Here is a 15,785-nt window from a genome sequence, read left to right as displayed (position 1 = left end):
TATTCTGTCCCGACAGATCTGAAATTTGTTTCAACATTTAATTACCATTATGCACCTTAATTAATTTACTTGATTTAATTAATTTGGTAATTACTAAAAATGGAATTTCATCAAGCACTTTATTTATGAGTTTCTTGGAGAAAACTTGAGATTCTTAAAAGGTAGAGAGAGCGAAAGGTTAGAGAGAGCAAAAGTTTAGAGAGAGATTTGAGAGAATGATCAAGTCAACCAAAACTCTAAGAGAACCTTTTTTATAGTTTAGGCACCATCATTAGGTCTAACCAATAGGATTAGAACCTCAAAACTTGTCATTTGGAGCTTAAAACACGTGTCTGATGTGTCGCCTACTGGGGTTGTATAACCCCTTCGAGTTTAGGTGATGCATCACAACCCTCTCTGCCCAAGGCCCCCTCTAAGGGTCGTAAAAATGCTCAAAATGTTACCAAATTTCACATCTTCACTATGTGGAATAATTAGGTGTTTTATACCAAGCTTGTATAACAACACTTATCCTTTGTATTTAACCAATCATAACATTCCCCCGCTTGGTTAAATACAAGTCTTAACCTCTAGCTCAAATAGTTTTGGTGCCTAAAGTAAAGTGTCTTTCGACTTGAACTTTACCTTAGTGAAAATACCACAAAGTCTTATTGAAATCATTGGTAGCTTAAGAGCTTGAACCAAATATTCCTTATGATAAAACCAATGATACCTCACACACCACCTCCACTAGATCTTTTGTTTTCCCATTTTCCTCGCTTATCACTCATACGTCCATGTGCTCATCCCTTCATGAACTTTCCAGGGAGAAAAAGTGAACTCTTTGGTGCATAGTTCGTGAGTGAATTGTAATATTTGTGAGAGTTCCTTGTTTATATTCAAGATCATAGTATTCATGTGATCCTGTAGTAAAATGAGTGTTTAGTTTTTGTGGTGAGTTTATACCACTTTCATGAGTGAATACATGTTATAATTTGAACACAATTCTTATAGTCTTCGGGAGATGATTTTTGCAAGTCTTGTGTCGGAAGGGTGCAAGCACTCGCTGACCATTGAAGGGAGTTCAAGTGGTTGAACATTTCAATCAAGATCAAATTAGTAAAGAGAAGTACAACAAAGTTGTGGCAAATCTCAAGAGGGAGTCTTGTTTTGTTTAAGTCAATATTTTGCACTTGCGATTCTTTATTAATTGGTTTTATTCTCTAGGCGTGGGCCCAAGGAGTAGGTTATCCGAAAGGGATTTTGAACCTCGTAAAAATTCATTGTATTCTTTATTGTTTTTGCACTGTCTTTTTATTGTGTTCAGTTTCTGTCGTGACAAGGTTGTATTCTGTCCCGACAGATCTGAAATATGTTTAAACATTTAATTGCCATTAATTTACTTGATTTAATTAATTTGGTAATTACTAAAAACATAATTTCAATTGGTATTAGAGCGGGTCACTAAACTCTTAGTGAGATTTTGTGGTTTTCCGTTTGTTTTGTTTCTTGTGAAATGTCTTTCTTTACAGAAGATGGATCTATAACTCGCCCTCCATTGCTGAATGATACTAACTATTCATACTAGAAAGTAAGGATGAAAGATTTTTTCAAATCTCTTCATGAAAAGACTTGGAGATCAATATTGGCAAGTTGGACACCACCTGTCGAGACAGATTGAAAATCTGGTAAGACACAGGTAAATCTGAACTTCAATGGTCTAATAAAGAAGATAAATTGTCAATTTATAATAACAAAGCTTTACATGAAATTTCAATGGTTTTGGTGAGAGTTATATAAAATTGATTTCATCTTGTGAGTCTGCCAAGATGCTTGGGAAATCCTTCAAACTCAATTTGAAGGAACTGATGATGTTAAACAATCTAGGCTAGTAACGTTGACAACAAGGTTCTTGACTAGATAGCCTTGATGCATGATTGCACTCATAGATACTTGAGAGCATGACTCAGCGATAGTTGTTTGAGAGACGGAAGTGTGCAAAGGCACACGACCGTGCGAAAAATGTGCCCATTGTTATTCGAATGGTTGGAAGGCTGGCCTTGGCTCAGAGGAGTCAAGGTGCCGCACAGGCATTTCCGCTGTCAAAATGTCAGCCCGTGACACCTCGCACCAACAGGGCCTCGCGAGAGGCGCCTGGCACCATCAACGCCTTGCACCAGCAGGACCTCGCGAGAGGCGTCTCGCTCCACCAGTGTCGTGTACGCAGGACCTCGTGAGAGGCGTCTCGCCCCATCAGTGGCACGCGGGTAGGGCCTCACGAGAGGTACCTCGTACCATCAGCGCCTCACACCATCATGGCCTTGCGAGAGGCGTCTCGCTCCATCAGCGCCTCGCACCAGCAGGGCCTCGCGAGAGGCGTCTCGCTCCACCAGTGCTGTGGGCGCAGGGCCTCGCAAGAGGCGTCTCGCCCCATCGGTGGTGCGCATAGGGTCTCGCAAGGGGCGTCTCGCGTGCCTACCATCTACGTCTCATGGGTGGCCCTGAGGTGCTTTGGGTGCCTTGTGCCAAGGATCCAAGAGCTTCGTCTTGCACCATGACCCCTGCATGCACCAGGTGTCTCACACCCTACACCTCAAGAGGGTGTCTCCTATGAAGACCTATGGAGACCCTAACATTTAGAGGTAAAAGCCCAAGCGTAATTCAAAAGGATCGTACTAGTACGATATTGTACGGGGTACGACCTTTAAGGCTCCGTACGTCTGATCCAAATATTCATGACGGGTAAGTAGAGGAGCACTAGGAGAGGGGATGTGGCCTGTGAGTTTCTAACCAGATGTCAGAGCCAACACCACTACACCTGGAGCCACTCCTCTGATTCTCGTACTAGCTAAGTAGTGGAGACATCCCCACAGAACCTGACTATGTACTGGAGCCAACACCACTGCCCCTGAGACCACTCTTCTGACAGTGTACTTGCGTACCATCTGGTCCCCTGGACCATAATGTATCAGGGGCCATTAGAGCCCACTATAAAAGGAACCACACTTCCACATGGAAGGGGGTTGGAAAAAACACTGTAGCACTACACCATAAGAAATACAAGTTCATTTCACCATTTTCTTTCTACAACTGTACTTTGAGTTTCTGATTAGATATTTGAAGTTTTTCATTGATAAGTTCTATATTTCAATTTTTCGAACTTAACTTGGTTGACGATTTCTCACCGTCAACAGTTTTACACCGTCTGTGGGAAGGATAGATTGCAAGTCACTGTTTATCCGTTGATTCTAATAGGAAAAAATGTCATGACGTTCGAAACGGTTGAGAGAGCCGCGCGAGGTGGAAGTCCATCTTGACGGAGATCAGCTAAAAGCCTCCATGAGGGATCCTCCTCCACCTGCAAACATAGAGGTCCCAAGGGAGCCTGAGGTTCCCAGAGAAGAAAGGGAGGCCTCATCCCCAGTGGTCCCACCGAAGGAGGATTGCCCAAGGTCGGTGGCTGCCCCAGCAAGGGGTGCCGATGAGTTCCTGCCTCCAAGGCCGCCGTAGGTGCCAAACCCCGGTCGGCAGGATCCAGGCCCGTCGAAGCACCGGGCTGACAAGCACCCTCGGGTCCACTCCGTCATCTCGAGTTCGAAGTCTCAATTCTACAAAGACAAGATACGAGAACTTCACCGCAAGAATCAGAGGCTAGAAACCACCCTGGAAAACATGCAAGAGGTGCTAAATGGGCTGTTGCAAGGGAGATCAAATGTGACACTCCCTAAGCGGAAAGAGGGAGACCAGAGGGGGGTAGAAACCACCATCCCATTAGATGTCGGAAGGACCTGACTCTCCACTAATAACACCTCCCGGATGAAGCAGTACGAACGTCCCGGACCACCGAAACAGCCTTAGAAGCCAGAGCCGAAGGCCAATGCTGCCCCTCATAATGATGATGAGGTCACCTGAAGGAGAACACCCTCAGATTTACGAGAAGAACTCAACAAAAAGGGGGCGGGTAAAAGGACCACACCCCCTATGGCGCCCCAGGAAGGCAAAGGAAAGGGGGATCCTAACCCATCCACTCTAAGAGACTCCCTAAGCAAGAGGAGACAAGACCTGGACACCGAAATGAGGAGCCTACGAAGCAAAATCATCACCGCCTCTGGAGGTCAAGCTTTTGAGGATGAGTTCGATCATGACTCGCCCTTCATCAAGGAGATCCAAGCCATGCGGCTCCTGGCCAACTTCAAGGAGCCCCATATGACCCTCTACGAAGGAAGCACAGATCTGAAATACCATCTAGATGCATTTAACGACCTGATGAAGCTGAGGGGAATTAGTATGGGGCCAGATGTCATTGGTTCGCTGTCACATTGAAAGGACCTGTGTACAAATGGTTCAAAAGACTTAGACCGGGGTCCATCAGATCTTGGCAACAGTTTTGTGATGAATTCCTCCAGCAACACCATGCCATGAGGGACTACACAATGCCAGGCACCAGCCTCGCCAATGTGAAGCAAGGAGAAAATGAGAGTCTAAAGAGCTACATTCACAGGTTCAATATCGAGGCAGCTAAAGTAGGGAGCTTGACTTGCAGAGAGCTGAAAATGTCCATCACAGCTGGAGTGCACCCAGGAAGCAAGTTATGGGATAACATGCTCAAGAGGTAGGTCACGTTGGAAGATGGTCACGAAAGCCTCAAGGCCGGAAAAGATCAGAATTTACCGAAGCCCTCAATACAGGAGAGCCAAGGTAATGCAAAGAAAAAAAGGGTCTATGAGGGGGCAAGAGATGATCGACCCCGGAAGCATCAGCGCTCTGACGAGCGCAGACAAGGCCCCTAGACCTTTTATACTGACCTCACCCATGCGAGAGAGCATATTTTCGTTACAAACGAAAACCAGGTCCCTTTTAGAAGGCCCCCGCCAATGAAAAAAGACCAGTCTAAAAGAGACCCCAGCAAGTATTGCCAGTATCACAAAGATATAGGCCACACAACTGCGGAATGCAACCATTTGAAGGTGGAAATTGAGGAGCTCATCCGCAGAGGGCATTTGGGCAGATATGTGTGCAAGGAGAACCATAGGCCAGAAGAAGGAGCATCCTCACCGCGGGCGCGAGAGGTAGCCCTAGAAGTGCAAGGAGAGGTCAGGACCATCATTGGAGGACCAGGATTCGAGGGCGAATTAAGGAAGGGACGAGACAGATATGCCAGGGAGGCCAGACGAAGTCCTCCACCGTGCATCTTGAGTCTAGAGCAACGCCCCCCGAAGAGTTTTAAGGGTGAAAATGAGTCAATAACCTTCACCGAAGAAGATGCTCGGGGTGTACACTTCCCCCACAATGACCCCCTAGTGTTGACTGTCCAGCTTGCCAACATGAGGGTGCTTCGAGCCTTGGTAGATAACGGAAGCTCTATGAACATCTTGTATCGCCCAGCGCTGGAGAAGATGGGACTAAACCTCCGCCACCTAAAGCCTTGCACTACTTCTTTGTATGGATTTACGGGAGATTCGATACAGCCCCTGGGGGCAATCGAGTTAGCCCTTACTATGGGAGAGCAGCCCAGACAAACCACCATAATGGCAAACTTCATTGTGGTAGATTGCGCCTCAGCCTTCAACGAGGTATTAGGGAAACCTTTCCTAAGAGAATTGAAGGCGATAACTTCTGTATACCATTTAGCTATGAAATTCCCAACTCCCGGGGGAATAACATGCATGAAAGGAAAGCAGAAGGAAGCGAGGGAATGCTATAACACATCCCTCTGCATAGCCACAAAGCCGACAGCACCTATGGCGATGGTTGTGCATGAAGGTGCAAACCCAAGCGAGTTGGACCCATGAGTCACAGAAGAGCCCAGAGCTGAACCGGTAGAGGAATTGGAGGAAATAACGGTCATGAATGAGCCATTGAGGAAGTTGAAGGTAGGAAAAATCCTTGTTGGTGACATGAAGGAGAAACTAGTAGAGTTCCTAAAAGCCAACCTCAAAGTATTCGCCTGGAGTCACGAGGATATGGTAGGGATAGACCCAGCGGTCATGTGCCACCATCTGAACATCGACCCGAAAGCAAGGCCGGTGAGGTAGAAAAGGAGAGCACTAGACCCAGAGAGATACACGGCCCTAAAAGAGGAGGTTGACAAGCTGAAGGCAAACGGGTTCATTCGAGAGGCATTTTACCCACTATGGGTGTCGAACTCAGTGTTGGTCCCGAAGCCCAACGGAAAATGGAGGACTTGTGTGGATTTTACCAGCCTCAACAAGGCCTACCCTAAGGACGACTTCCCGCTTCCTAGGATAGACCAATTGGTAGATGCCACAGCGGGACACGAGCTACTTAGCTTCATGGATGCATATTCAGGGTATAACCAAATACCCATGAACCCTACTGACGAGGAGCACACTTCGTTCGTAACGGACAAGGGGTTGTACTGCTATGAAGTGATGCTCTTTGGTTTAAAAAGTGCAAGTGCCACTTATCAGAGGTTGGAACATGGAAGTGTGCGTGGACGATATGCTGGTGAAGACAAAGAAAGTGGAAGAGCTCACTAGCGACCTCATGGAGATGTTCAACACCCTTCGCAGATATAGAATGAAGCTGAATCCACTCAAATGCACCTTCGGAGTTTCGTCAGGAAAATTCTTGGGTTTCATGGTGAATTCCCGAGGTATCGAGGCTAATCCTGAAAAAATCAAGGCCTTGCTGGAAATGAGCCCACCACGAAGCAAAAAAGAGGTGCAATGCCTGACGGGGAGAGTGGAAGCCCTCGATAGATTCATCTCCAGGTCGACTGGCAAATGCCTCCATTTCTTTAACATCCTAAAAGGGAGCAAAAAGTTCGCTTGGGATAACGAAGGCCAGGATGCCTTCACCAAGCTGAAGGAACACCTTGGAAGGCCACCCCTTTTGGCCAAGCCAAAAAAAGGGGATAAGTTGTACCTGTATCTAGCTGTATCAGAGCATGCCATAAGCGCCGCCTTGGTCAAGGGGGAAAAGAAGCACCAACAACCTATCTACTATGTGAGTAAGCGGTTGGTAGACGCAAAAACTCGGTACCCAGAAATAGAGAAGTTAGCATATGCCCTGATAGTGGCTTCTCAAAAATTGAGGCCCTATTTTCATGCTCATGCGATTGAGGTGCTCACCAACACCCCCCTGCGTCAAGTCTTGCACAAGCCGGAAACTTCAGGAAGATTGTTAAAGTGGTCGATTGAATTGAGTCAGTACGACATCATTTACACCCCAAGGACCTCAATCAACGGGCAGGTACTTGTAGACTTTGTAGTCGAGTTTGCCTACCGACCCCAAGAGGAGGGGGAAATAGAGGAGAATGAACCGGCGCACGAAGAGGAAAGGCACCCCGAAGAATGGAGCCTCCATGTAGATGGGGCATCTAACGAAGGGGGAGCCGGCGCTGGCATAGTGATGACAGGACCTGAAGGGCACAAGATGTTTTGTGCCTTGAGATTTGGATTCGAGGCTTCCAATAATGAGGCAGAATATGAGATGCTGTTGGCCGGCTTGCGGCTAGCTAAGGAGTTAAAGGTATCCCACTTGCATGTCTTTAGTGACTCACAGCTGGTAGTGTTTCAGGTGAAGGGCGAATACCAAGCTAGAGGTCCAAAAATGGCTGCATACCTTACCAAGGTGAAGGAGTATTTGGATCAGTTCAAAAAATACACGATAGAACGCCGATGCACTCATGAAACTCGCCTCCACACGAGACGAAGATACGCTTGAGTCTATACCGGTCGAATATCTCCCCAAGCCAAGCATATCCGAAGAGAGGATCAACAAAGTCAATAGCTCCGAGGAGCCATGGTTTGCACCCATTAGGAGGTACCTAAATGATGGGACCTTGCCCTTGGATAAGAAAGAGGCCCGCATACTGGTTTACAGAGTCGCCCAGTACACCCTAGTAGATGGAATCTTGTATAAGAGAGGCTTCTCTACCCCACTCCTGCGGTGCATTGATAAGGGAGAGGCGTAAATTTTTTTACAAGAGATACATGAAGGGGAATGTGGAAACCATGCTGGGGGGCAGTCCACAGCAAAAAAGGCCGTCCGCCAAGGGTATTATTGGCCTACCATGGAGAAGGACGCGAGTGACTCGCGAGAAGGTGTGACAAGTGCCAGAGGCATGCGACTTACCCATGACAGTCACCAAATGAGCTAGTGACCATGACCAGCCCGTGGCCCTTCACTGTGTGGGGGATTGATTTGATAGGGGAACTGCCAACCAGAAGAGGAGGAGCTAAGTATGCGGTGGTAGCGGTCGACTATTTCACTAAGTGGGTGGAAGCGGGGCCTTTAGTCAACATAACGACTAAGCAAATCACCACCTTCGTCAACAAATATATTGTTTCCAGGTTCGGAGTACCTTACAAGATCATCTCCGACAATGGAACGCAATTTGAAGGAGGGGTGTTCTAGGACTACTGCAAGGCAAAAGGGATCAGGAGGAGTTTCTCCACAGTAGTACACCCCCAAGTCAATGGGCAAGTAGAGGCCATCAACAAGATCTTGAAAAAGAACTTGAAAACTAAGTTGGAAAAGTTGAAAGGGGTCTGGGCTGAGGAACTCCCAAATGTGCTTTGGGCCTACAAGACCACCCTCCGTTCCACCACTGGGGAGACACCTTTCGCCTTGGCCCACGGCTTTGAAGTTGTCCTTCTGGTAGAAATGAAGGTTAACTCCTTCCACATGCAAGCATACGATGACCAGGCTAACATCACAGCATTGGTCGGGAACTTGGACCTGCTGGAAGCCAAGAGAGAAAGGGTACAACTAAGGTTGGCCACATATCAGCAACGGGCAGCGAGGTATTACAATTCAAGGGTGCGAGAGAGAAAGTTCAGGGTAGGAGACTTAGTATTGAAGAAGGTACTCCCCAACACGCGAGACCTAGGGGTGGGGGTACTGGGGGCGAACTAGGAAGGACCCTACCAGGTCGCTCTGTGCATACCACCAAACACCTATAAGCTAGCGCGCATGGACGACACCGTCGTGCCTCGAGCATAGAATGCGGAACACCTCAAGAAGTACTACTAGTGAGATCTCCACATCCTATGCAAGCTGTGTCTGTGCTTAGTTTGTTACGTGTTATGTTAGCTTAGTAGACATGAATCAAAGAGGTTACCTAGATAACCTCCCAAGTAGATGTAAACTTTTCATATATATTTATATCATTGTAACCTGCCTACTATGAATGAAACTGTTGACATCTTCGCATGTTATTTTTCTTCTCTATACGAGCATCAACCAAAGTGCCTGCCGAAATAAATTTCACCAGACAATTGGGGGGGTAGGACAGGAGGCAAAGCATACAGCAAGCAGGAGGATCCTAAAAGGGAGGAACCCAAAAGGACCCCTTATATCAGGGCCTTAAACGAGCTCCTTAAAGGGACTCCTCATATCCTAAAAAGAGCTCCTAAAAAGAAGGATCCTAAAAAGGACTCCTCGTATCAGGAGGATCCTAAAAAGGACCCTCTATCAGGAGGAACCCAAAAGGACCCCTTATATCAGGGCCTTAAACGAGTTTCTTAAAGGAATCCTCATATCCTAAAAAGGGCTCCTAAAAAGGAGGATCCTAAAAATGACTCCTTGTATCAGGAGGATCCTAAAAAGGACTCCTTGTATCAAGAGGTTCCTAAAAAGGACCCTCTATCAGGAAGATCCTAAAAAGGACCCTCTATCAGGAGGAACTCAAAAGGACCCCTTGTATCAGGGCCTTAAACGAATTCTTTAAAAAAAAATGTGTGGTGAACCCTAACAAACAGGGAGGAGACCTTGCAAGGCATCTCCTGAAGTTCACAAGGATTAGCTACCCTTACGAACATCAAGGAGGCCAAAAGGTCTTATAAAAAAAAAAAAAAAAAGCTTCCAAATAAAGGCAGATACTCTCTCAAAGGGAGAAGCCCCAGAAAGAGCACCCGCCAATAAGCCTAGAACGGCCACCAAGCCGTCTAACCAAAAAGGGTCCTAAAAGAGACCCTTGCAAAAATAGTACTATGAATAATGACGAGAAGGACGCTTCTCACAAGAAATAATAAGCGCACGCAAAAATATTAAAAAGGATAGCTAGAACCCAAGGGGTCAATATATCCTTATAAGAATAATCAAGAGGCACCAAAAAAGGACCCATTGAACCCTTTCACATGGGCTCCAAAGGACCTTTAGCCTGATAAATAAAAGAGGGGAACCTACCAAACCCCATCATACGGGCTCAAAAAGACCTTAAACACAGAAGAATAAGAGATGAATAACCGCATATGTATATATTAAAAGAGAGTCTTGGTAACATGACAAGATTTAAAAAAAAATTATTACAAGCACAATAAGGCTCGAACGAGCATACATTCACAGTGGACTAACTGGAAAAAATTATGAAGTGACGATCTCAAGGCCTCCTGCTATGGGCGTTCCACCTAGCCGTCCGGGCAACGGCGTGCTCGCCAAAGGAGGAGAAATCAAAGTTTGGATCCTGCCTCCATACACCGTAAAGGGCGCGCTCTATGGACCTATACTCAATAGCTGCCTTGTCCGCCTCTAAGGAAGCGACCCTCTCCTGTGATGCGACTGCAGTAGCCTTAGCACCCTCAAGTTCGCCCTCCATGGAAGCGACCTTCTCCTGCGACACAGCCGCGGTAGCCTTAGCACCCTGGAGCTCGGCCTCTAGGCTGGTGACCCTTTCCTGCAACATCGTGGCCTTGGCAATCGCCCTCTTCTTCTTTTTCGATGAGGCAAATTTTTTTGCCAAAGCCTTTTCTAGCCTAGACCTGGTTTTAGAAAGCTCCCCCTCGAGCTCCTGGACCCGAACCGCAAAACAGTCCCTCTCGACATTCGACGTGGAAAGGTTGTGAGCTGAGTCGGCAAACCACTAAGCCACGTTATAGGCATGCACAAGAAAAATAACAACAACAGTGATAAGTAACATAAAAAAGGGAATAAAAAGATATAAGGCCGACATAAGATGCCTGAACTCACCCAGGCAATAGAGCGTGTAAGAGTCTCCCCAAGTTCCGACATAGTGAAACTCCCAAGACCACTCTAATCAGCTTCAGGGAGGCCTAAGGCGATTTGGACATACCGCTGCCCATAAAAGGCCGCCATTCGGCCCACCCAGGGCACCACTTCTGAGCCAAGGGTACCTGGCTGGGTGAGGACAGACGACCCGCTCGCCAAAACAGGGGGGGCGTAGGAAGATCGAAAAATGAGCCACGGGAAGATCAGGAGGGGGTGTAGGAAGATCGGGAAAGTAAGCCTCCGATGGACTGGGGTCGAGGGGAGCCTGAGGAAAAGCGTCAAAGTCCACAAGATTGGGGCAAACAAAATGCCTCGGCATGGCCTATAGGTGCTGAGATTGGGAAGCCATGTCAGGGTTGAATGGGGGAAAGGGAGGGCATTCCCTGGGGGACGGAGATGGCTGGTGAGGTTGCCCGTGTCCAAGGGAGACTCCCTCCGGCACACACTCGGCCTCACCTTCACCCGGGCAAGGCTCAGCCGAGGCATCCTTCGTTTTCTTTGACCCGGGAAGAGTCCACAGCAACCCGGGATCTGAAACCGGGGACAACTTGTGAAGGTTGAGTTTTTCCACAGTGAAGAGGTATGTAGCCTTTCTCATGGCGCGGTCAGCACTGAGGAATGTGTTCATAATGTCCGCCTCCGATCCAACAACTACAGGTATGGCGAATTGCTCTGCACGATTCACACCATTGTCAACACAAATATAAGTTATAAAACAATAAGTTTCAAAAAGAAAAAAAAAGGTGGCTCGAAGTACTTACTAGGAGCAGAACGAAAGTGCTCACGAACAGAAATGGGGCCTTGCACAAAGAAAAAGTCCTGCTTCCAGGACCCCGGGTTGGACACTACGCCATTTATCAAGGGGACTGCAGTATTGGCTTTTTGCAGGAAATAAAAGCCCTTGGATTTGGGAGAGGGCATGAAATTGTACAAGAAATGCACCTCTTGGGCCATAGGAGCACAGCAGACGAGTTCCATAAACGTGATAAAGAGGCAGCTCAAGGTCAGCCAACTGTTGGGTGCCAGCTGAAGTGGAGCGAGGTCAAAATAGTTGAGAACCGCAACGAAGAACGGGTGTAATGGGATTGTACCATCCGCCTTCAGGATATGCTCGCTAAGGGCCACGAAGCCAGTATTAGGGCAGTTTGCCCGGCACTTGTCCGAAGGGGTGTATAATGCGTACTCCGGGGGAATACGGTAGTGCTCTACAATTTCCATCAATTTATTTTCAGACACGTGGGACACTAGGGTGGATGCCAATAGGGGGGCATCGTCCCGGTCATCAATGGACACCTGTCGTCGTCCTCTCTACGGCATATCTGTAAAAGCAAAAGAAAAAGGTGAGGAGGAGACAGAACACTTTACCCTCCATTTTTTCTTCCTAGCAAGAGTCTTCCACCGAAGCACCAGCTGTGGAAGCACTAAACTAGGGAAGATCGAAAATAAGGGCTGAAGAGAAGACGAAGCGGCCCCATGACAGTCATTAGGCAAGGACGGGCTACGAGGTTCAGGCGGAAGATGTCCCTCCATAAACTCCAACTCCCCCTGGAAATCTAAAAGGGTCACCCTAAGGTTCGCTACATGGTCACTAAGGTCAGGAGGGAAAGGTACTCCGTCTCCCCTCAACACCGAGTCAATTTCGCTCTCTACCACCCAAATTTTATGCCTAAGTTCGGCCATGTGCTCGAGATGACGAATACGGGCCTGCCTTAAAGTATCATGGTCACGGTAAGGATTTTCCTCAGGGGACTCTGACTCTGAAGACAAGTCAACAAGCTCAACCCCCGGAGGAATGCCGAACGGACCTTCACCTGCCATGAGACCTCGTCCCGAAAGCAAAAAGGGTTCACGTATAAATGGGAGGATTGCTACAAAACATAAAGGAATGGGCTCAAAACCTCTAGGCACAAACGCTCCAAATGACCCACTACGGGGTATGAATAAAGGGGCATGCAACAAGGTTAACTCACGACAATCCCAGGCCAAAATACCCCATCCTGAGTAGTGCTAATTTGGACCCAATGAACATAAAAAAGAGAGAGAGAGAGAGAGAGAGAGAGAGAGAGAGAGAATATACCTCAAGCAGGTAAAATGAGACGCTGTCGTGGTCAAAAGGGGGTTGAGGACCAAAAGCACCAACACGATAAAAAATAGTCAAATGGTCGAAAGTACGCGTCTGGAAAAACAAAGGAAAATGGTGTTTTAGTCCTCAAACGCCTGCATGGATACAGACATATAATAAATGAACTCAAATATATATAAAAAAAAGTAAAGAGAAGGGAAAAGATAACAAAAATGAGACTGTGGGGGGATTGAACCCCTCACCTCTTGAAAGGAGCAAGGATCCCAAAACCACTAAGCTAAGGAAGGTGTAAATAATAGGCAAGGCATGATGGCCTATTTATAAGAATCAAAGAGAAAGTCTACAAGAGAGCCTGAAGACTCTCTCATAGACTGGGGGGCAAGTGTAGATGCTCAAAATTCCATGCTTGCAAAGGACCCAAAGCACATGCTAAGGTCCCCAAAATTCCTTAATACGTACAATGCATAAATACACGCTGCGCCACCAAGGCACCGCGAGGGGCGCCTCGCCCATCGGTGCCGCACCGCTTGAATCTGTGCGCGCGCAAGGCCTCACGGGAGGTGTCTCGCTCCGTCAGTGGCGCGCGCGCAAGGCCTCACGGGAGGCGTCTCGCTCCATCAGTGGCGAGCGCGCAAGGCCTCGCGAGGAGGCGTCTCGCTCCATCAGTGTCGCGCGCGTAGGGCCTCGCGAGAGGCGTCTCACTCCATCGGTGGCACGCGTGCAGGGCCTCGCGAGAGGCGCCTCGCACCAGCAGGGCATCGCGAGAGGCGCTTCGCACCATCAATGCCTCGCACCATCAACGCCTCGCACCAACAGGGCCTCACTAAAGGCGTCTCGCTCCACCAGTGTCGTGCGCGCAGGGCCTCGCAAAAGGCGTCTCGCCCCATCAGTGGTGCGCGCATAGGGCCTCACGAGAGGCACCTTGCACCATCAGCGCCTCGCACCAGTAGGGCCTTGCGAGAGGCGTCTCACTCCACCAGTGTCGCGCGTGCAGGGCCTCGCGAGAGGTGTCTCGCCCCATCAATGGCGCACGTGTAGGGCCTCGCGAGAGGCACCTCGCGCCATCAGCGCCTCGCACCAGCAGGGCCTCGCGAGAGGCGTCTCGCTCCACTAGTGTTGTACACGCAGGGCCTCGCGAGAGGCATCTCGCCCCTTCGGTGGCGTGCGTGCAGGGCCTCGCAAAGGGCGTCTCGCGCACCTACCATCTACGTCTCGTGGGTGGCCCTGAGGTGCTCCGAGCGCCTTGTGCCAAGGATCTAAGAGCTTTGTCTCACACCATGACCCATGCATGCACCAGGTGTCTCACACCCTACACCTCAAGAGGGTGTCTCCTATGAAGACCTATAGAGACCCTAACATTTAGAGGTAAAAGCCCAAGAGTAATTCAAAAGGATCGTACTAGTACGATATTGTACTAGGTACGACCTTTAAGGCCCCGTACATCTGATCCAAATATTCATGCCGGGCAAGTAGTGGGAGCACTAGGAGAAGGGATGTGGCCTATGAGTTTCTAACCAGATGTCAGAGTCGACACCTCCACCAACACCACTACGCCTGGAGCCACTCCTCTGACACTCGTACTAGCTAAGTAGTGGAGACATCCCCACAAAACCTGACTATGTACTGAGCCATCACCACTACCCCTGACACCACTCTCCTAATAGTGTACTTGTGTACCATCTGGTCCCCTAGACCACAATGTATCAGGGGCCATTAGAGCCCACTATAAAAGGAACCACGCTTCCACATGGAAGGGGGTTGGAAAAAACACTGTAGCACTACACCATAAGAAATACAAGTTCATTTCACCATTTTCTTTCTGCAACTGTTCTTTGAGTTTTTTATTAGATATTTGAAGTTTTTCATTGATAAGTTCTATATTTCAATTTTTCTAACTTAACTTGGTTGACGAGTTCTCACCGTCAACAATAATTAAATAAATTAATTGAGACATTCTAGATGATTTACACAAAGGTGATACGGGGACCATAGATCCATGAAATCAAGCTCCAACAAGTTACCGTGAATTTATTTACGAATAATTTCACTATCTTATTAATTCCCCGTGACTCCACTATAGACTGAGAATTGAACTCTTGAATTCATAGAACGTATTTTCCAAATCATAAATATGTTATCCATTATTATAACCATTACAATTATTCAATCCTCTATTGATGACTTACTATCGAGCTGTGTAACGCCCTAAACTCCAAGGACCGTTACGGCGTACCTTGTAAAGTGTGCTAAACTTGCTAATCGAGTCATTTGACCAAAATCGTGTAACTAAGTATGATTAGCGATTTAGGAATTAAAAATTTTGGTTAAGATATAACATTTCATTAGAACGTTTACTGTATATATTGGGATCCCAAAAATATAATTTAAAGGTCTATTACAAGGAAATATTTACAACCAGCCGATCTAAGCAGCAAAACAGGGTTCAACCCTAGTTCCTCTTTCAACCCTCGGCCGTGGCAGATGAGCAGCCGCATATGTACACATCGTTACCTAAGCTCTCCAACTCAAGGATGGTCCAGCTTTCTTTTGCCTTTACCTGCACCACATAGCACCCGTGAGCCGAAGCCCAACAAGAAAACTCAATATGCTCATGAACAGTAATAACATGTCATCGAATCATAAGGCACATGCCTAGCATATATACCCCTATTCAAGCAGGCAAATAAGTTCCAACAATGAACGAGTGACTGATCAACAAGTCACTAACAGGGGGCATGTACCTTTTAAT

The sequence above is a fragment of the Humulus lupulus genome, chromosome 8 (assembly GCF_963169125.1).
Source record: "Humulus lupulus chromosome 8, drHumLupu1.1, whole genome shotgun sequence".
NCBI lineage: Eukaryota > Viridiplantae > Streptophyta > Magnoliopsida > Rosales > Cannabaceae > Humulus > Humulus lupulus.
Note: the sequence above shows the minus strand (reverse complement) of the source record.